We start from the raw sequence: 22,046 nt of genomic DNA on the forward strand, positions 1-22,046 counted from the left end.
GGAGTTGGTCAGAAACTAAAAAGGGTGGACAGCCATTTACCCAGACGAATTGAAATGGCAGCTCAGTTAACTTATTTTATATAAATAAATGCTGTTTCAAAACGGCAACACACTGAGTATCCTTTGAAAACGCGTCGGTTATGGTACAATATGTTGCAACAAAATAACGAAATGTCTCACGGATAGCTGACACTAATTTACCTTTTAATTCTTATGTAAATGTGTCAGTATTTTCTACGCTTTTTATTCAGGGTGTAGTTTGTTTTACCAGCGAGCCAACGTGTCTGATTATTTACTTCATTTGCATGCTTAATTTGTAAATTATTGACGGTGACAACTCATTTCTGACAGAGCACTCTTGCGTGCACAATATCAAACATTACAGCACACACTTTTATTAACCTAATAAGGAATTATTTTTCTTTATTGTTTTTTTTTCACCTTATACAAAGGTGGGCTGGCAGCGGATAAATCTAATCCGCTCTTCAGCCACAAGTATTAGAGTAAAAGAGAAAATGAAGATAGAAAAGTAACAGATTGGTGGTTAAAAGAACAGTAGATACAAAAATTAAAAAACACGAAGCCGTTCACACTCGACGAAAAAACACCAAAAACTGTCGGCACTGCGCACAAACACTGACAACTTAGACGGTACAAGTGAACGAAGGAGTGTGGCGGCGAAAAACACTAAATCACAACACGATGGCACACACACGAGAAACTGATGGCGATGATCTTCGGCTCGCGAATGTCCACTGAACGTGTGCGAGTCTTGGGACCTGCCAAGAGTGGAAGAAGGGGGTGGGGGAGGGAGAGGGGAGAGCAAAGATGCCAATGGCAGAGGAGATGGTAGGAGGAATGAAGGTATGGAGGTAGGGGAAGCCTGGAGGAGTAGGGGGGAGAAAGGGAGGAGGGAGGGAAGGGGGAGAGAAGGGAGAGAGGGTGCCCATAGGAACAAACACAGGGAGGGAGTATCAAAGTTGGTAGGAGGGGTAGATGGAGGGGAGGAGAGCATCATCAGGGAGGGGGAGCTGGCGGAAGCCACCTTGCGAGAGGGTATGAAGAGTGGAGAGATGGAGAGCAGGTGGGACGTGGAAATACAGGCGCGGCAGCGGACGGGGGTGGGAGAGGATGGGAGAGACAAGCGGGTGAGGAGGATCGAGTCTACGGGAGGTGTAGAGGATCCGTATCCGTTCGAGGAAAAGGAGGAGGTGGGGGAACGGAGTAAGGTCGTACAGGATCCACGTGGGGGAGGGGAGACGGATGCGATAGACGAGGCGAAGAGCATGGCGTTCTAGGATCTGAAGGGATTTGTAAAAGGTAGGAGGAGCGAAGATCCAGGTAGGGTAGGCATAGCAGAGGATAGGGCAGATGAGGGATTTACAGGTATGGAGGATGGTGGATGGGTCCAGACCCCATGTACGGCCGGAAAGGAGCTTGAGGAGACGGAGTCGGGAGCGTGCCTTGGCTTGGATTGTCCGGAGGTGGGCGGGGGGGGGGGTCCAGGAGAGGTGATGGTCAAGGGTGACGCCAAGGTACTTAAGGGTGGGGGTGAGGGCGATAAGACGACCATAGATGGTGACATAGAAATCGAGGAGGTGGAAGGAAGAGGTGGTTTTGCCTACTATGATCGCCTGGGTTTTGGAAGGATTGACCTTAAGCAACCACTGGTTGCACCAAGTGGTGAATCGGTCAAGATGGGACTAGAGAAGGTGTTGGGAGCACTGCAGGGTGGGGGTGAGGGCAAGGAAGGCAGTGTCATCGGCAGGCATACTGGAGACGGTGGATGGGGGGTGAAGGCGGCGGCTTGTCTACCATATACAAGAGGTACAGAAGAGGGGAAAGGACAGAACCTTGGGGAACACCGGCGGAGGGGAAGAAGGGTAGGAATCCATGTTATGGATGGTGACGTAGGAAGGACGTTGGGAAAGAAAGGGCCCGATCAGACGGACACAGTTAATAGGAAGGGCGAAGGTTTGGAGCTTGAAGAGGAGACTGGAATGCTGCACACTGTCATAGGCACACTCTATGTCAAGGGAGAGGAAGATAGCGGAGCGACGGGAATTAAATTTTTCGGAGGGGAGATGAGTGAGGTGAAGGAGAAGGTCATCGGCAGAGAAGGACAGCCGAAAGTCACACTGGGTAACGAGAAAAAGGTGGTGCTGGTGGAGATGCTGGTGGATGTGTCGCGTAAGGATGGATTCCAGGACCTTGCTGTAGACCGAGGTAAGGCTGATGGGATGGTAGGAGGAGACAGCAGACAGCGGTTTCTCAGGTTTGAGGAACATCAGGATGCGGGAGGTTTTCCACAGGTCAGGGTAGTAGCCGGTGGACAGGACCACATTGTAGAGCCTGGCCAGACTGGAGAAGAAGGAGGCAGGAGCTTCACGGAGGTGGCGATAGGTGTTGCATTTCGTGTGGAGTGTAGCGATGAGATCCTGAGTAGTGATGGGGGCATTGAGTTTGGTGTGGGAAATGTTGTTCAAGTACTGGAAACCAGGGGCGAGGGGAGAGACAGAGGTATCAGTTCAATTTCCGACATCCAGGAAGAGGGAATACTCGAACTGGGGATCGTCGGGGATGGTAATGACATCGGAAAAGTAGGAGGCAAAGTGATTGGCCTTACTAGGGTTGTCAGGGAAGGGTTGATCATCATGAAGGAGAGGGTAGTAGGGAGGGGGCTTAGATCCAGTAAGGCAGCAGAAGGCTGACCAGTACTTGGACGAGTTGATAGGAAGTGTAGCATTAACACGGGTGCATGTCTGTCGCCAGTCCCGGTATTTCTTAGCTGCGAGCAAGTTCCTGATGTGTCATTGTAATTGCCGGTGGCGTCGTAGTGTGTCCGGGTCACGTATGTGGAGGAAGGCACAGTAGAGATGGCAGGATTTACGGAGAAGGAGGACGGCCTGTGGGGGTTAAGTAGGACAGTGGGGGTGGATGGTGACAGAAGGGACATGGGCCTCCATGGCCTAAGACAAGGTCTGCTGGAGAAAGGAGGCAGCACGGGTAACATCATCAGGGTGGTGGTAGGTGAGGGGGTGGCTATCGACCTGGTTAGAGAGGGTATCCTGGTAGGCATTCCAGTCGGCATGGGTCATTACGAGGGTCGGGATTGGGGCCACAACTGTCTGAAATGGTGAGGAGGACAGGGAGATGGTCACTACCAATGGGGTCCAGGACATCCTCCGCTATGCAGCCAAGGAGGTTAGGGGAAGAGAGGATGACATCGGGAGTGGAGTTGGATTCAGGGTGGGTGTGCTGTGAAATGGGGACGAGGTCGCTTTGGAGGGAGGAGAGGAACCGATGCCACCGCCATAACCGGGCGGCTGAACGACTATGGATGTTAAGGTCGGCGGCAATCACGTAGGAGGAGAAGGTATGGTCAGTGTGGGAGAGGAAGTCAAAAGGAATAGGGGCGTTGGGGCGGACATAGATGGTGGTGCAGGTGATGGTAAGGCCAGGGAAGAAGAGTCTCTTCTTCCCTGGCTTTACTCAGGTGTTCTGTGGGGTCGGGAAAGAGAGGTTGGAGCTGAAAAGGGATCTGGCGGTGGCGGCTTAGGCTACTCCGCCACGCGCTATCGGAAGGGGATTATGGGAGTGGTGAAGGAGGTAGGGCAAGGTGTGTACAGTGTGTTGGGGCTGAAGAAAGGTTTCATTGCAGAGGAAGGCATCCACGCGGTGGGTTGCGAGGGTGTGCAGGAAGAGGTTCTTGTTAACAGGAAGGGAACGGATGTTATTGAACAAGATACAGTGCTGTCGCGCTATGACAAGGAATTAAACGAGGGTGTCAAGAAGGGAGAAGATGGAATGGACCTGATTATTGGAGTAGGTGGCATACATGTTGAGGTGGAAGATGGAACGGGTGGCGAGGGATATCTGCTGGAGGGTGTGGGGGCACTAGAAAGGGTGGACATTTTGGAGGATGATGGTGAGGAACCTGATGATGTCATCAGCAGTGGGGGGGGACGAAGGGAATTGCCAGGAGGGGTGGGGGCGTCCAGAGGGCGGACAGGGATGGTGAGTTCAGGAGTGGTGGGAGGGGGTTGGGCATTACATTTCTGGGAGTAGCTGGGATGTGGGAGATTACAGATGTTACAGGAGCGAGGGGACTGGAGGTTGGGGCACTGCCAGGGGAAATGTGCCTGTTTACAGTGTGGGCAGACAAGGGCCTTGTGGCACTCAGATGTAGTATGTGCGTTGTAGTGCAGACACCTCTGGCAGCGGAGGGATTGAGTAGGGGAATGGGAGGGGTCGACCTTGTAACATTGGTGGAAGAGGAGGGCACCCTCCTACAGGAGACAGTCAATGGAGGGGGCATCTTCCGAGAACACCCACATAAGGCGGGTGGGGCCGGCCAGGTTAAGGAGGCGGTGGACTGCCCGGATTTCCAATGAGGAGTGCACCTTGAGCTCCGCCAACACCTCCTTCTCCGTGATCATCGGACTATGCCGAGTGATCATGGTGGTGAGGGTCGGTGGGCAACACGGGGGTTGGGGTTGGTGGGAGGGTGATAGGGAAGGAGCAGGGGTGAGGGAGGCATTGGGGCCAAACCGGGTAATGGGGATGCGAGAGAGGATGTCTGTGTGGAGGGTGGGGCTGGGGAGGAGATGAGAACAGAGTCCCTTCAGGGAGTGAGGAGGGAGATGGGGGCTCCGGGAGAGTGTTGGCGAAGGAGTAGTGAGAGGTTCCGGGCTTTGAGGAGAGAAGGATCAGGACGAGAAAGAAGGTATTTGTAGGAGGAGGGGTAGGAGGAGGAGGAGGAGGAGGAGATAGCAGGATCAGGTGGGGAGACATCCATGGCATCCTGGAGGGAGGGGAGGAGGATGGGACGGGGCCTTTTTGGAAGCGGAGGAGGCAGAGGTGCCACTAGGGCGTTTGACGGCGACGGAAGGTCGAGAGGAGGCATGTGGGACAGGGGAAACAGGGAGGTGGCGGGAAATGGCAGGTCCCGGCGTGGACACTGGAGCCGGCCCCGGAGATGGGGATGGCGACGGTGAAGGCGATGGCGATGAGGAAGATGATGGCGATGGTGTAGGTGAGGACGAGAGCGGGGCATGGACCATGGCCCTCCGGGCCACCACTCTAGCAGGGCTGCAGTAACAAGGTGAGGGAGGGGAGGGAAAGGGTCAGAGGGGGATGTGCTGGAGGAAGAAGCTGGGGATGGGATGACAAACAGTGAGGGCGAAGGGAGAGTGAGAAATGGAGGGATGGAATGAGGGGGGGGGGCGATTGGGCACACCACATAATGGTAGTGGTGGTTGTGGAGGGAGAGGTATATACTATTGCGGTTGTGGTGGTAGTGGTAGTGGTGGTGAGGGTTGACATGACGACAAGGAGGAAGAGAGACAGGACAGGACGAAAAATACAGAAGAAAACAGGAGACGGACAAAGACGGACAAAGATGGACGAAGACGTACAAAGACGGACGAATACCGGTGGAACTCCAACTGGGGCCAAAGTCCCACTCCGCTGGCGCTGGTGGGAGGCGACCACAGGCAGGAACGCTGGCTGGCTGGCTGGAATGCAGGCAGGAACGCTGGCTGGAACGCTGGCTGGCTGGCAGGAACGCTGGGTGGCTGGCAGGAATGCTGCAGCTGCTGCTGCCGCAGACTGGACCGCCGCTGCAGCTGCTGCTGCTGCTGGCTGGACCGCTGCTGGCTGGCGGGCTGGCTGGCTGGACCACTGCTGGCTGGCGGGCAGGCTGGCTGGACCGCTGCTGGCTGGCGGGCTGGCTGGCTGGACCGCTGCTGGCTGGCTGGCTGGCTGGCTGACCGGACCACTGCTGGCTGGCGGGCTGGCTCGCTGGACCACTGCTGGCTGGCTGAGCCTGCAAAAGCCCTAACGCTTCAATAAGAGGCGAACGCCACTATCGAAGGGCGGTACTCATTACGAGGTACCGCCGGAGATGCCTAATATGGAAATCACAGAACCTTTTAGATAGGAGAAAAAGGTTTGAGGACCAGACGCAAACCAGCAATCATCCCCCTTACAATTCCACACTCATAACCACTACCCCACTAAGACATTGTGGAAGAATGGGCTCTGTACTCTAACTTACAGCTCGTATAAGCTTTATGTAATTATGTGGAAATGAAGTCCTATGCTTCTTGACAGAGCGTAGGGGAACGATGCGGGAGACCCGCCCCACCATACTACTCAGGGTCCTAATGGAGGTGGTATGCCGTTGCCTTCCTCCGACCGTAATGGTGACGAATGATGATGATGAAGACGACATAACAACACCCAGTCATCTTGGCAAGTGAAAATCCCTTTCAGTGTATTTGAGATATTTATTGCTTTCAAGAATATAACGCCATATATGGAACAATAACTATTCTCTGGACCAGCTATTAACTCGTAGTGACGTCAGGCGTCAGACGAAATAGATGTCAGTTAATCAGCTGTTCGGCCGGCGCCAGTCAACAGAGTTCGGGCGCTGACCGCTAGGGGCGCTGTGAGACGCTTTCTCCTTGCTGCAGCGCGCGCTCCATGAATTAAAAAATTTGCTTTGACTTTTTTAGTATTCCAGTTACTGTTTCATCACTTAATTACCAAAAAACTGGTAATATTCGTTACACTGGAAATGTTTCACAATGTTTTTCCTGCTGTTATGTGAGCTTAAAATAAACTTCTCGTCTAAATAAAGTCTTGAACAGAATCACACAGAACAGAGATCGCAAGTACAACACACACAACTTGTGACAGTGGTGACCCCGACATGATCGCAGCTAAACAGACAATAAATCAATAGCAAAAATGGCTAGCAGCGAACTTCAAGAATCAGAAATCGGTGCGGGAACGAACCCGCCAACCATATCAAGACTGGCCGTACGGCTACCGCCGTTTTGGCCCCACAACTTAGCATTATGGTTTGCACATACGGAAGCGAGTTACCTCTGCGCCGGAGTGACCGCCGACTTCGTTAAGTTCGCATTGGCGTTCAATCAGCGGGATCACCGCTATGCAGCTGAGGTTCACGATATTATAACTTCATCTCCGAACACAGAATCAAACGCGAACCATGTTGACATGCGCCGGCCGATCAACGGATTAACTGACATCTGTTTCGGTAGACACCCGACGTCGCTACAAACTCTATGACTTTTGAATTTTATCACATGTGTGAAAATGCTTTTATTGTTTGATACATACTGCATAATACGATTCAACCAGCTGAATTCCACGCTCTTACGACCCTCAACGTATTTCATCCATATTTCCATTCTACACTCCTGGAAATTGAAATAAGAACACCGTGAATTCATTGTCCCAGGAAGGGGAAACTTTATTGACACATTCCTGGGGTCAGATACATCACATGATCACACTGACAGAACCACAGGCACATAGACACAGGCAACAGAGCATGCACAATGTCGGCACTAGTACAGTGTATATCCACCTTTCGCAGCAATGCAGGCTGCTATTCTCCCATGGAGACGATCGTAGAGATGCTGGATGTAGTCCTGTGGAACGGCTTGCCATGCCATTTCCACCTGGCGCCTCAGTTGGACCAGCGTTCGTGCTGGACGTGCAGACCGCGTGAGACGACGCTTCATCCAGTCCCAAACATGCTCAATGGGGGACAGATCCGGAGATCTTGCTGGCCAGGGTAGTTGACTTACACCTTCTAGAGCACGTTGGGTGGCGCGGGATACATGCGGACGTGCATTGTCCTGTTGGAACAGCAAGTTCCCTTGCCGTTCTAGGAATGGCAGAACGATGGGTTCGATGACGGTTTGGATGTACCGTGCACTATTCAGTGTCCCCTCGACGATCACCAGTGGTGTACGGCCAGTGTAGAAGATCGCTCCCCACACCATGATGCCGGGTGTTGGCCCTGTGTGCCTCGGTCGTATGCAGTCCTGATTGTGGCGCTCACCTGCACGGTGCCAAACACGCATACGACCATCATTGGCACCAAGGCAGAAGCGACTCTCATCGCTGAAGACGACACGTCTCCATTCGTCCCTCCATTCACGCCTGTCGCGACACCACTGGAGGCGGGCTGCACGATGTTGGGGCGTGAGCGGAAGACGGCCTAACGGTGTGCGGGACCGTAGCCCAGCTTCATGGAGACGGTTGCGAATGGTCCTCGCCGATACCCCAGGAGAAACAGTGTCCCTAATTTGCTGGGAAGTGGCGGTGCGGTCCCCTACGGCACTGCGTAGGATCCTACGGTCTTGGCGTGCATCCGTGCGTCGCTGCGGTCCGGTCCCAGGTCGACAGGCACGTGCACCTTCCGCCGACCACTGGCGACAACATCGATGCACTGTGGAGACCTCACGCCCCACGTGTTGAGTAATTCGGCGGTACGTCCACCCGGCCTCCCGCATGCCCACTATACGCCCTCGCTCAAAGTCCGTCAACTGTACATACGGTTCACGTCCACGCTGTCGCGGCATGCTACCAGTGTTGAAGACTGCGATGGAGCTCCGTATGCCACGGCAAACTGGCTGACACTGACGGCGGCGGTGCACAAATGCTGCGCAGCTAGCGCCATTCGACAGCCACCGCCGCGGTTCCTGGTGTGTCCGCTGTGCCGTGCGTGTGATCATTGCTTGTACAGCCCTCTCGCAGTGTCCGGAGCAAGTATGGTGGGTCTGACACACCGGTGTCAATGTGTTATTTTTTCCATTTCCAGGAGTGTAATATGAATCACAAGCCCGTCACATTTTCATCGATTAGTGTCACCCGTGTCTTATAGCTTCTGAGATGCTTGTAGATTCACAGCAACACCATCATTTTCAGTCCTGTGCGACAAATACAAAAACGTTGCGTCGTGACGTTATATGCAGAACGTGGAAAGCTTTTAGTAAAGCTGTACTTGATTATGATACGCGACGGCAGCTGTGGATAACAGGCAGATACGTGAAGGCAGCCGACGCTTTTGGACATACAACCATGATATAATTTGCGCTGCTCTGAATCACATATTATTTATTTTCTTTCTTCCTAAGTTAAAGGCAATTTTTATAATTTTAGAAAGTCCACGTTTTATTTTACACAGAAGAGCCAAAGAAACTGGTATATATGCTTAATATCATGTAGAAACCTCCGCAAGACGCAAAAGTGCTGCAACACGATCTGGCATGGACTCGACCGACGTCTAAAGTAGTCATGGAGGGAATTGACTTCATGAGTCCTGCAGGACTGTCCATAAATCTGTAAGAGTACGAGGGACTGGAGATCTCTTCTGAGCAGCACGTTGCAAGTCATCCCAGATATGCTCAATAATGTTCGTTTCTGAGGAGTTTGGTGGCCAGCGTAAGTGTTTAAACTCAGAAGAGTGTTCCTGGAACTACTCTGTAGCAATTCCGGACGTATGGGACGTCGCATTGTCCTTCTGGAATTGCCCAAGTCCGTCGCAATGCACAATGGACATGAATGGATGCAGGTGATCAGACAGGATGCTTACGTATGTGCCACCTGTAAGAGTCGTACCTAGAAGTATCAGCGATCGCATATCGCTCCAACTGCACACGTCTCGCACAATTACAGAGCCTCCACCAGCTTGAACAGTCCCCTGCTGACATGCAGGGCCCATGGATTCATGAGGCTGTCTCCATACCCGTACACGTCCATCCCCTCAATACAATTTGAAACGAGACTCGTCCGACCAACCAACATGTTTCCAGTTATCAACAGGCCATTGTCGGTGTGGACGGGCGCAAACGAGGCGTAAAGCTTTGTGCCGTGCTGTCATCAAGAGTACACGAGCGGGCCTTCGGCTCCAAAAGTCCATATCGATGATGTTCCGTTGAATGGTTCGCACTCTGATACTTGTTGATGGCCCAGCATTTAAATCTGCAGCAATTTGGGGAAGGGTTTCATTTCGTCATGTTGAACGATTCTCTTCAGTTCTTGCAGGATCTTTTTCTAGTCATAGCGATGTCGGAGATTTTATGTTTTACAGGATTCCTGATATTAACGGTACTCTCGTCAAATGGTCGTATGGGAGAATCTTCCCTTCATCGCTACCTCGGAGATGCTGTGCCCCATCGCTCGTGCTCCGACTATAACACCACGTCCAAACTCACTTCAGTTTTGATAACCTGCCATTGCAGCAGCAGTAACGGATCTACCAACTGCGCCACACACTTTTCGTCTTATAGAGGCGTTCCCGACCGCAGCACCGTATTCTGCCTGTTCACATATCTCTGTATCTGAGTACGCATTCCCATACAAGTTCAAAAATCGTTGAAATGGCTATGGGATTTAACATCTGAGGTCATCAGTCCCCTAGACTTAGAGCTACTTAAACCTAACTAACCTAAGGGCATCACACACATCCATGCCCCAGGCAGGATTCGAGCTTGCGACCGTAGCAGCAAAGCGGTTCCGGACTGAAGCGCCTAGGACCGCCCGGCCACAGCGGCCGGCACGATACAGGTTTCTTTGGCGATTCAGTGTAGTATCGTCATCACTCATCGTAGCAAAACTATGGATGATCAACAGATTCCTTCCACGTGGGACTGGCTGTTTGTGTTTTCCTCATCATCCTTTCATCATAATCGCTTCTCAAGTCACCGAAGTGGCGTCAGATAAAAGCACTAGCACCAAGAGGGCCGATCATCCTAAATGGGGCTTCGCAGCCAATAAAGCTATGTACACATTTCATCTCATTTTACTGATATGTGAGCGCACGCGTAACAGCTTGAATACAATATTTATACTGTCCTCAACTTTTTTAATTCACACTTCCATACTAATATTATTAAATGTGAAAGCAGCTGTCTGTTACATTTTCACGACTAAGCCGTTGGACAGATTTAGATGAGATTGGTACGGAGATAGCCTGAACCACCAGGAAGAGTACAAGCTACCTTAGAAAGTAAAAGAAACTGACTATTAAGATTGTGAAGTAGAGGTTAGAACATACTTTTTTATATCAGTAAACATAAACCATGTTAAAATTATTCAGCTTGTTGCATAATGTGCACAGTGTGTAGATGTCAACGCGCCTCCACATGCAACACACAGCAGCAAGGGCGCACATTCCACATCATGGCGCGGTGAGGCGGTAGGGGAAGTTGCACATCATGAGCTTTGCTTACCTGAACAGGTAGACGCGTAAGGACGGCTGCAATGGATTACTTACTCATATTCACTCATAACAAAACTACTGATATGCTAATGCAGCTGCGTGTAACAGCTAGTTCAGGGATAGTTACATAAAAGGCGTATGTTACATTTTGAATAACAATACTGTAGTTTACCCGTAAATGTCATTTTCAAAAAAAAAATGTGTGTATATTTGGGTCTTTTGTTAGATATTCTCTCTGTGCCAACAGCTAGGTTTTTCTAGCTAGATAGGAGCTTGCCGCAAAAGCTGAAGTATGAATATGAAGATTGGGGGCTGACAACATCCAGATAACTTAGTATTAGCAGTAGGAGGAAGAAATGCAGAAGACCTAGATACTGAACGAACAAAAATCAAAGGATTTCAGGTGCTAGGGAGTGCAGCTACCGTCCAATAGCAGGACAGTCGATGACGTGAATAATAAAATGACCTACGGGAAAAGATTGGTAAGGCAAGTCAACTGTCTTCTCTGGAATGGCAATTTAACCAGACGCAGGTGTGTGTGTGTGTGCGTGTGAGCGTATTTATGTCGGGTGTCATCTGGAGTAACAATTTAATCAGACGCAGATGTGTGCGTGTGTGTGTGTGTGTGTGTGTGTGTGTGTGTGTGTGTGAGTGTTTGTGGTGGGTGTCATTCCACCTCTACCCCCCCCCCCCTCCCCCGCAAACAAAAGGGAAAGGACTGCACTAACCACTGACGTAAACAGATTATGATGATTTAGTTGAAAGATTTTGTATGTGTTATTGTTAGAATCCGTTATTATTTTAAGAATCTGCGACATTTTAAATGTATGTGTTATTGTTAGAATCCGTTATTATTTTAAGAATCTGCGACATTTTAAATGTGAAGGTGATCACAGATTATATTTGGTGGGGGAAGCAAGGACGCCCATACGACGGTTTTTGGGGCACCTATGGGTATGGAGTATTTTAAATATTTTGGAGATGCTGACGACTTGTAAGTAGTCATAAAAAGTTCCAGTTACGAACTTGTTGAAAACCTGCGTAATACCGACTGTTAAACCATTTTCATTGAAGAACTATATTTTTTCCTTTCTCTGAGTGGTGGGGGGGGGGGGGGGGGAAGGGGGCGATGCCGCCCTTGCGCCCAGGAATGGGAGTCCTTTGGGGGGAGGGGGATGATGGACAGTAAAAAATTATATTTCTCTCCCTCGTCCCTCCCACACCTCTAGAACCGAACCCTGGACCCGCGCATGTTATAAGGTTACAAAACTAAAACGGCAAAGCGAGCCATCTACAGGTCGACTGTTGAGAGTGTTGCTACCTTAATTAAAGTGAACAGCACTGACAACTGGCCTTCGCAAATGTTATGGCATTTCGAGGACACACTTTGAGAAAAACAAAACAATTAGATTATGGCAGTCAGCATAAGAATAACATATGCAACAGAAACAAAACAGTTTTTCTGGCTCTGCAGTCTTTAAGTAGTAAATGACAATGAGTAACAAAAACACTGCAACACTGGAAGGCAGGTGTCTTTCTCCAGGGAGGAGACCGGCTGAACAGAAAGTGGCACAAAATAGAGAGAAACTGCGACAGGCGTATACAGGGTGACGAAAAATAGTACAGTGGGGGCCGATACTGAATAGATTTACTAGTACAAAAAATTTTATTTTTATTTTTTACTTGATGTCCGTCAGTGCCTTCTGCCTGGCGGTAAGTTGCAGCGTTTCAGTCACGTTGCCCAAAACCGGATAGAACCACCCTGAAACTCACGTGTTGAACCGTCAGCAGCTAAACTCACGTGTTCCTGACGAGGTAACGCTGCCGAACTGCGCGCCTTACGACCTGACCGACCAATAGGGAGGCTTGGAGGTGGTCAAGTGGGGGTGGAACCGCGGCCGGCTGCCGGGAGCGGACACGCCGTTCGCTCTCTTCTACTGACAGCTTCCAAACCGACCAGACGCCCTCCTCACCTTCTGTCTTGTGCGGCTGCCCATTCAATCTCGGCGGCTTCTCCAGGCCTGCCTTCCCTTTTTACAGCATTAAAACTTCATACCGTCAAAACTATGTTTGGTTTTTCACCTCCAAGATGCCTACTGCTTTCCTCTCCTGGCCTATCCTGACTCATTAACAAAATCTCCACCTTCGGACTTCGCAGTAAATCGACGTAAAAGTTTGGGCATCTGGCAACACTGTAACAACATGTATAGTAACTACCTCTGTCAGCATATAGCAGTAGCGGTGTGCAGAAGGTGCAGTGGATAGTGTTTTGGGTTAGTAAGCAGGAGGTCGAGGGACTGATTCCGGGTTGGGGCGTAATTGTTTTTGTTTGCTAAATGTGGTCTGTGTGGTACATTATCTGGCGTTTTAATCGTCATACAGCGATTACAGTGGGTCTTCTACGAAACATTTGTGGTTACATACTACGAACACAGAAATGGAAGTACAATCGTTTTCATGAGTCAGTTTTTGAAGAAGCCTAAGCACGACGCGAATTGCTTCACACCATTGCAACTACTAGAAAAGTGAAATGAGACTGATGGAGTGTAGAAAAATCAAGTCTGATGAATGTGTTGGAACTGCACTGGTGTCGAAAATAAAAGCAACACAGGCAAATTGCGGAAGGTTGCGTTTATTTTGCAACAAAAATGGTTCAAATGGCTCTGAGCACTATGGGACTTACTTCTGAGGTCATCAGTCACTTAGAACTTAGAACTACTTAAACCTAACTACCCTAAGGAGATCACACACATCCATGCCCGAGGCAAGATTCGAGCCTGCGACCGTAGCGGTCGCACGGTTCCAGACTGTAGCGCCTAGAACCGTTCGGCCACCTCGGCCGGCTATTTTGCAACAAAATAGTATAAACTCACGAGAATAAAGTAGAAACAATGTAAAAAACAGAGAACGTGAACAACAGCAACACGCATAACGGTAGAGAAAAACGTTCTTCGGTTTTTGCAACTTAACAGATTTGCATACACATTCCGACAACTGGTTAATGTGCTCAGTATGGAGTGTGACCCCTTCTGGCAGCAGTACAGGCTTGACAACGATGGACCATGCTGTGAATGATGTCATCAGTCCAATGTTGAGGCAATCACGCCCATTCTTCCTGCAGAGCTATCCGCAGTCTTGGAGAGCGGTTGGTGGATGCTGATGTGATGCAAGCTGTCTCCCTGGTGCATCCGGAACACGCTCTAAGCGATTCAAATCGGGAGAGCAACCAGGCCACGCCACGCGTGCAGTATCTTTTGCTTCCAAGAAAACATCAAAAAAATGTTCAAATGTGTGTGAAATCTTATGGGACTTAACTGCTAAGGTCATCAGTCCCTAAGCTTACACACTATTTAAACTAAATTATCCTAAGGACAAAGGACTCGAACCTTCGCCGGGACCAGCCGCACAGTCCATGACTGCAGCGCCTGAGACCGCTCGGCTAATCCCTCGCGGCAAGAAAACATCAACCACCCGTGGTCTATAATGTCGAGCATTGTCGTCCATCAATACGTAGTCTGGGCCCACAGCACCTCGCAACAATCGCAAATGAGGTCCCAGGTATCGTCACTACACCTGACAGCAGTTAAGCGTTGCTGATTCATCCGTACAATTTCATGAAGATCCTCCTCGAAATCTGTCTCTTTCCAAAATGTTCAGGTCCAGAAATCGTGTTCTACTTTCCCTCCAGATGCGAATTCACCGAGAATGATTCTTCACACTAAATCGGTGCTCATATGTGAAAACAACGTTGGCCCATTTTTCCACCGTCCAGGTGGCATGTTTTTGAGTACTCCACTCTAAACTTTCCCTTCTGTGAAGACATGTCGGAGGTAGATATACAGCAGGTCTCCGACAATAAACGTCACTCTGCTGAAGTCTTCTGCACACCGTTTGCCTCGATACAACACATCCAGTGGATGACGCGAGCTCACTTGCCAGTTGCTGTGCAGTACTGAGGTGGTACTATCGTGCCATTACAGCCAAATAACGATCCTCTTTTCTGAAGTCACACGTCGTCGACCCTGCCCTGGACTTCAGTATATAGTTTTGGTCTCTATAAACTGTCACTACATCCGAGAAACAACTGAACGATCCACACTCAGCCTTCGAGCCACACCAGTTTGCGTCTGTCCTGATACCTTTCTTTCTACGGCCCTCCACCACAGTGATTCTGGTAGGTATCTTCTCTGTGCCATACTGCACCGTCTGTGACTGTGTACACAGCGATTATGGATGTGGGGCTACCCAGCAAGCACTACCTAATTTCATAGGTGCCCTGGAGTCATCGTTGGCTTGGTTGACCGGAATGCCATCTTCCGTGCAAAACACGATCGCACGGACGTCTGCTTGACAGTTTGTATGATTATGTCGTGAATTAGACATAGGACAGGGAAGTTGCCGTTTCTTGCTTTAATTTTGGACATCAGTGTAAAAAATGGCTCTGAGCACTATGGGACTTAACATCTTAGGTCATCAGTCCCCTAGAACCTAGAACTACTTAAACCTAACTAACCTAAGCACATCACACACTTCCATGCCCGACACAGGATTCGAACCTGCGACCGTAGCAATCACGCGGTTCCGGACTGAAGCACCTAGAACCGCACGGCCACCGCGGCCGGCGGACATCAGTGTAGTTTAGGAAATGAAATACGGGAGTAACCGAAAACTAGAAGTGATATGAAGTCTTCTCTAAAAGTGTACTCTTGTATATGGATGACAAACAGTTCAGAGATGAAGATAATAGATGACTGTGAAATGTCAGAACAGAGGTTTAGGCTACCACGGGATAGGTTGGCGTCGGGAACTGCATCAGACCAACCTACGGACAGAAGACAACACCAACAAATAAAAAAAAAATTACGGGTTTATAGACCGAAGGGATTTCACATCCAAGTGGAGCACAATATACACTCATGCTCATAAATTAAGGATAATTGCAGAATATGGTGCCACACAACGTGCGTAGCACTAAACAAAACTGCTGCTAATATGATATGCACATAGGGAACACACACGACACAGATCTTTAAGTCCACGGTATTGGTCATAAGTTGAGAAAACCGTCCCGAAACACATGTGCTACAAAACGCCACTCTTTCCTGCGCATGTACCCCAACATCAGTATGGGATATGATCACCATGCACACGTACACAGGCCGCACAATGGGTTGGCTTACTCTGGATCAGGTGGTCGAGCATCTGCTGGGGTATAACCTCCCATTCTTGCACCAGTGCCTGTCGGAGCTCCTGAAGTGTCTGAGGGGTTTGAAGACGTGCAGCGGTACGACGACCGGGAGCATCCCAGGCGTCATCGATGTGGTTTAGGTCTGGAGAACAGGCAGGCCACTCCATTCGCCTGATATCTTCTGTTTCAAGGTAGTCCTCCACAATGGCAGCTCGGTGGGGCCGTGCATTATCATCCATCAGGAGGAAGATGGGACCCACTGCACCCCTGAAAAGGCGGACATACTGGTGCGAAATGACGTCCTGATACAACTGACCTGTTACAGTTCCTCTGTTAAAGACATGCGGGGGTGTACGTGCACCAATCATAATCCCACCCACACCATCAAACCACGGGCTCCATACAGGTCCCTTTCCAGGACATTAAGGGGTTGGTATCCGGTTCCTGGTTCACCCCAGATGAAAACCCGGCGAGAATCACTGTTCAGAGTATGCCTGCACTCGTCCGTGAACATAACCTGGGACCACTGCTCCAATGACAATGTACTGTGTTCTTGACACCAGGCTTTACGGGCTCTCCTGTGATCAGGGTCAGTGGAATGCACTTTGCAGGTGTCTGGGCGAGTAAACCATGTCTGTTCAGTCGTCTGTAGACTGTGGGTCTGGAGACAACTATTCCAGTGGCTGGGGTAAGGTCCCGAGCAAGGCTACCTGCAGTACTCCGTGGCCGACTGCGGGCCGTGATGGTGAGATACCAGTCTTCTTGTGGTATTGTGGTATTGTACACTGTGGACGTCCCGTACTGTAGCGCCTGGACACGTTTCCTGTCTGCTGGAAATGTTGCCGTAATCTTGAGATCACACATTGTGGCACACGCTGTGCGGCTGATCCCGCCGAAGGTTCGAGTCCTCCCTCGGGCATGGGTGTGTGTGTTTGTCCTTAGGATAATTTAGGTTAAGTAGTGTGTAAGCTTAGGGACTGATGACCTTAGCAGTTAAGTCCCATAAGATTTCACACACTTTATCTGTGGCACACGGAGGGCCCGTGCTACGACCTGCTGTGTTTGACCAGTCTCCAGTCGCCCCTAGTATTCTACCCCTCATAACGTCATCAATATTTCTTTGAGCCATTTTCAACACACAGTCATCATTAGCACGTCTGAAAATGTCTTCATACTTACTCGCTGCACTGTACTCGGACGTGCACCAACACACCTCTGCGTATGTGGACTGCCGCCAGCGCCACCGTGCGACGACCGCAGGTCAAATGCACCGCATGGTCATACCTGGAGGTAATTTAAACCCACAAACCGCCCAGCAGAGCGTTGTTTCACCATGTATCAGCATTATCCTTAATTTATGAGCATGACTGTATACTCAGCTTCGTTCATTTGCTGAACGTTCTATCATGTTCTTTTGTATCAGCCTGCAGGCATGAGTTTAGGAAAGAGCTCGGGAGTCGCTAGCATGTCTAATCGTATAGTATAACGTGGACCAATACACAGAATCCGAGTTATTCGACGTCAGCTAGGGTGGATATGGGTTATCACAGTGGTGGGATGCCTATTACTGCTGTGTTGGAGTATGTGCGCGCAGACGTACATGTATCAGCCACACCCAGGTACTGGTTTCGACATCAGAGTATATCATTTTCCTTCTGAAGTGAGCATGCTGATATCTGTCACTTTTGTTATGTGTCGCACTAAAATGTCGATAATTCTTAAGAAACACAAACCGACGGCACTTTCACTCCAGAACTGCCACTTCTGTGATTCCAAAATGAAGATACTCCAGTCACAAAATTGTGAAAAACATGCGTTAGTTACCTGGCATATCGCAACGTACAACATGAAGAGCAATAACGCCACACTAACTCTTTCTTTGACAAGTACTGATTTGGGATTCAGTTCTTGGGGGATTATAGTTTCCTACTGTCCTTGTCTGCCCCATCCTGCCCCCTACCCTCCCTTCTCGCTAAACACAGGGTGAACGTTACTGAAGCCGACAAACTGCAGGGACGGACACTTGACTGAAAAGAGAGGAAAAATGGTCCTATGAGCAAGTGTCCGGAAATGCATCGTTACCACGGAAGATGGCGCTGACGAATGACATCTCCTCTTAACCATGTGACGTGTGTTTCTCGTCTTGCTGGCTGCGTGATTGATGCAGCATACTGAAAGCAGCATAATGGTCCGGTTTTCATGTCGGGAACAAGCCAAGATGCCGGCCAGTGTGGCCGAGCGGTTCTAGGCGCTTCAGCCTGGAACCGCGCGACCGCTACGGTCGCAGGTTCGAATCCTGCCTCGGGCATGGATGTGTGTGCTGTCCTTAAGTTCGTTAGGTTTAAGTAGTTCTAAGTTCTAGGGGACTGATGACCTCAGATGTTAAGTCCCATAGTGCTCAGAGCCATTTGAACCAAGCCGAGATGGTGTTTGTGTAAGGCCAAGCAGATGGAAACGGCTATGCCAGAACAAGTATCCTCAGAGACACATCGTACAACATTTCAAGGCCTCCTTGGGCGTTTATGTGTTCACGTTTCCTTCCAGACAGACGAACGTGTAGAGAGGCGGTGGACTGTGCGTACAACAGACTTGAAGGATCGGTTTCTATGGGATATTGAGACGAACCGTAGTGCAAACTACAGGCAAGTGGCCCGCCAACGTGGTGTGGCCCAAACTACGATGTGTGTATCCTGCATGACAACAGCTATTGTCCCTATCACCTGCAGCTCCATGGAGGCCACTTCGAACATCTGTTGTGACATGGGTGCGATGCATCTCTGTGCTGTGTTCCGGGACGATCTTTTGTTGTTGCACGTACATAGTCCACTTCCGGACAAATGTTCATCGGACTTTTTCCCCCATTTCCAGTAACGAATCTGTCCCTGCAGTTTGTCTGTTTATTATGTTCATCCATTATATACTGCAGTTACTTCCACTAATAATGTGCCACATACCCGTACGATATTCATAGTAACAGCAATGAAGTGTATAAAATGTTTTTATGATGATAATAACAATGAACTGTTTAATCATCATAAAATTTATGACATATTTTTATATAATCATCATAATTTGTTTACATTAGGGTATAGTCCATTGCTTTACCATAACTGCCAAAAAGTTGTAATGCAAAAAAAATATAAGTTTTGAAAGAGTTCATCACGCAGTTTATAGGAATAAGAACTGTAATGGCAACAAACTGTTAGAACATTGAAAACCTCACAGTTTACACAACATAAAATAAAAGAGTGTTCTAACAAGTGTCACTATCCCATTAAGCACCGTGGTCGTGAATACCCACCTGCAAACTATGTCTATACGAGTGTGTAAACTATGAAAGTGCCGTACCCTTCAGTGGTTCTTGCCTACGTTCAGGTGCTCCGTTTCTTTTCCTTTTTTCGTTTTTTTCTGCCTCTGTGCAGCGTCTTCCCCTTTCTGTCTTCCCTTACTGAGTTTGCCGTAGTTTCCCGGTTGTACCTAAGGGCTCGCCAACCGTGTTGAATTCGTGGTACTGTGCAGTTTCCGACAGTGCGCTTCGCGGCCCGTGACGTACTTTGTGTAATGTTTCCGACCGTCAAAGGTAGCCACAACAGTGGAGCAGCCTGTGCCACCCTCTTTGTAATAATAACATACCTTCACATTTTTTCCAGTGTTAGGACTGGTTATGCGCGTAGTACGAGGGTAATTCCAAAAGTGAGGTCTATTTTTATAAGTGCATAGATCTGTTTATTTCTACAATGGTCTACATCAGTTTGCAGCTTGAACATTTAGCTACTTTTCGACATAATTACCATTTCTGTTGATGCATTTTTGTAGACGCTGTGGCAGTTTTTGTTTGCCCATGTCACACCAGCTCGCCACCATACTGTTCAGAAAGTTATGAACCTCTTCTTTCACCTCGTCGTCGGAGCTGAATCACTTTCCGGCCAAATGTTCTTTTAACTTAGGGAAAAGGTGATAGTCACTGGGCGGCAAGTCAGGACTATAGGGTGGGTGGGTGATTATGTTCCACTGAAAGTGTTGTAGGAGAGCAACGGTTTGCCGAGCGATGTGTGGGCGAGCGTTGTCATGGAGAATGTGTTCGCCCTTGCTCAACATTCCTCCTCTCCGGTTTTGAATTGCCCGTTTGAGTCTTTTCAGAGTCTCACAGAATCTGTCAATGTTAATTGTGGTCCCAGTGGGCATAAAATCGACCAACAGTACTCCTTTCCGATCCCAAAAAACGGTTGCCATGACTTTACCAGCAGACTGTTTGTTTGAATTTCCGCGGCTTTGGCGAAGAAGGATGCCGCCAATGGCGTGATTGTTGCTTAGTCTTAGGTGTAAAGTGGTATGCCCAGGTTTCGTCACCCGTGACAATTGAGTACAGCAGAAAGTTGTCCTGTTCGGCTGCAATGCGATGAAGAAATGCGCGGGAAGCATCAACTCGCTGCCGCATGTGGTCCTCAGTCAGCATGCGTGGAATCCATCTTGCGCACACCTTCCGGCAGTTCAATGTTTCCGTTAAAATTCTGCGAGCGGAGCTTCGGGAAACCTCAGGAACCGACGTGCAGAGATCATCCAGGGTGATCCGCCTCTTCACGCATGCTTTGCTCAACCTTCAACACTGTCTCCTCAGAAATTGACGGTCTCCCGCTCCTTTGTTCGTCGTGAATTTCGGTCCGACCAGCTGCAAACTCTCTACACTACTTATGAACATTTTTAACATCCATGCACGACTCACCATACACTTCCATAATTGGCGATGGATTTCAATCGGCGTTCAAAAGCCGAATCACTGTGTGCAATTCGCACTTGGCGGTACCATCCAATGGGAGCTCCATTCTCAACGGATGCCAAGCCAAGACTGAGTGCCTCAGCGCGGCGTGCGCATGTTTACACACAGCGCGTGAAGCACACTTCATAACAATGTGACCATCTGCCACACAGAGTTCTGTACTTATAAAAAAAAAGGAAGACCTTACTTTTGGGATCACCCTCGTACATTGGCATATGTAAATATTTATTGATATATTTATCTTTGATGTTACTATTTTAATTTTAATTTTATTTATTTTTATGTTTCTTTATTTCTTCGGCATTACTGCAGCAAGTGACTAAACATTTTGTTTTATTCTACGAAATTCAATTTCTTACTCAATTTTTCGTGTAAAAAACCAGAGATTTTAAACTTTCTTAAATCCTCCCAGGTGTTACATACTATCCAGTGACTTTAATGTGACCACTTTGTGACAGCCGGAATAATCAACTTTTCCAGTGCGGATCGCTGCGTGACGTGCAGGAATAGAGTCAATGTGGTTCTGAAAGGTATCGACAGGTACGTGTAGCCATGCGGACTCCAGTACCGTGCCTAGCCGCGCCAGGTTTCTCGGTTGGTGATCCATGGCGTGAACAGCCTGATGGAGGTGGTCACACAGATTCTCTGGGTTTAAGTGAGGGGCATTTGTTGGCCAGAAGAGGATGCCAAACTCTTCCTGGTGCTCTTCGATCCACGCACGTACTCTGTGAGCTCTGTGCCACGTTGCATTGTCCTGCTGGTAGACGCCCTCGTGACCAGGAAAAACGAACTGGATGGATGGAAAAATGGATATGAGCGTTGGGCGTCATTGACCGGGAGGCCTCTTACGGGGCAGGTCCGGCCGCCTCGGTGGAAGTCTTATTACATTCGACGCCACATTGGGCGTCCTGCGCGCCGGATGAGGATGATATGATGATGAAGACAACAAAACACCCAGTCCCTCAGCGGAGAAAATCGCCGAACCAGCCGGGGGTCGAACTCGGGCCCATAGGGCGGCAATCCGTGACGCTGAC

The sequence above is a fragment of the Schistocerca americana genome, chromosome 5 (assembly GCF_021461395.2).
Source record: "Schistocerca americana isolate TAMUIC-IGC-003095 chromosome 5, iqSchAmer2.1, whole genome shotgun sequence".
In the NCBI taxonomy this organism is placed as follows: domain Eukaryota; kingdom Metazoa; phylum Arthropoda; class Insecta; order Orthoptera; family Acrididae; genus Schistocerca; species Schistocerca americana.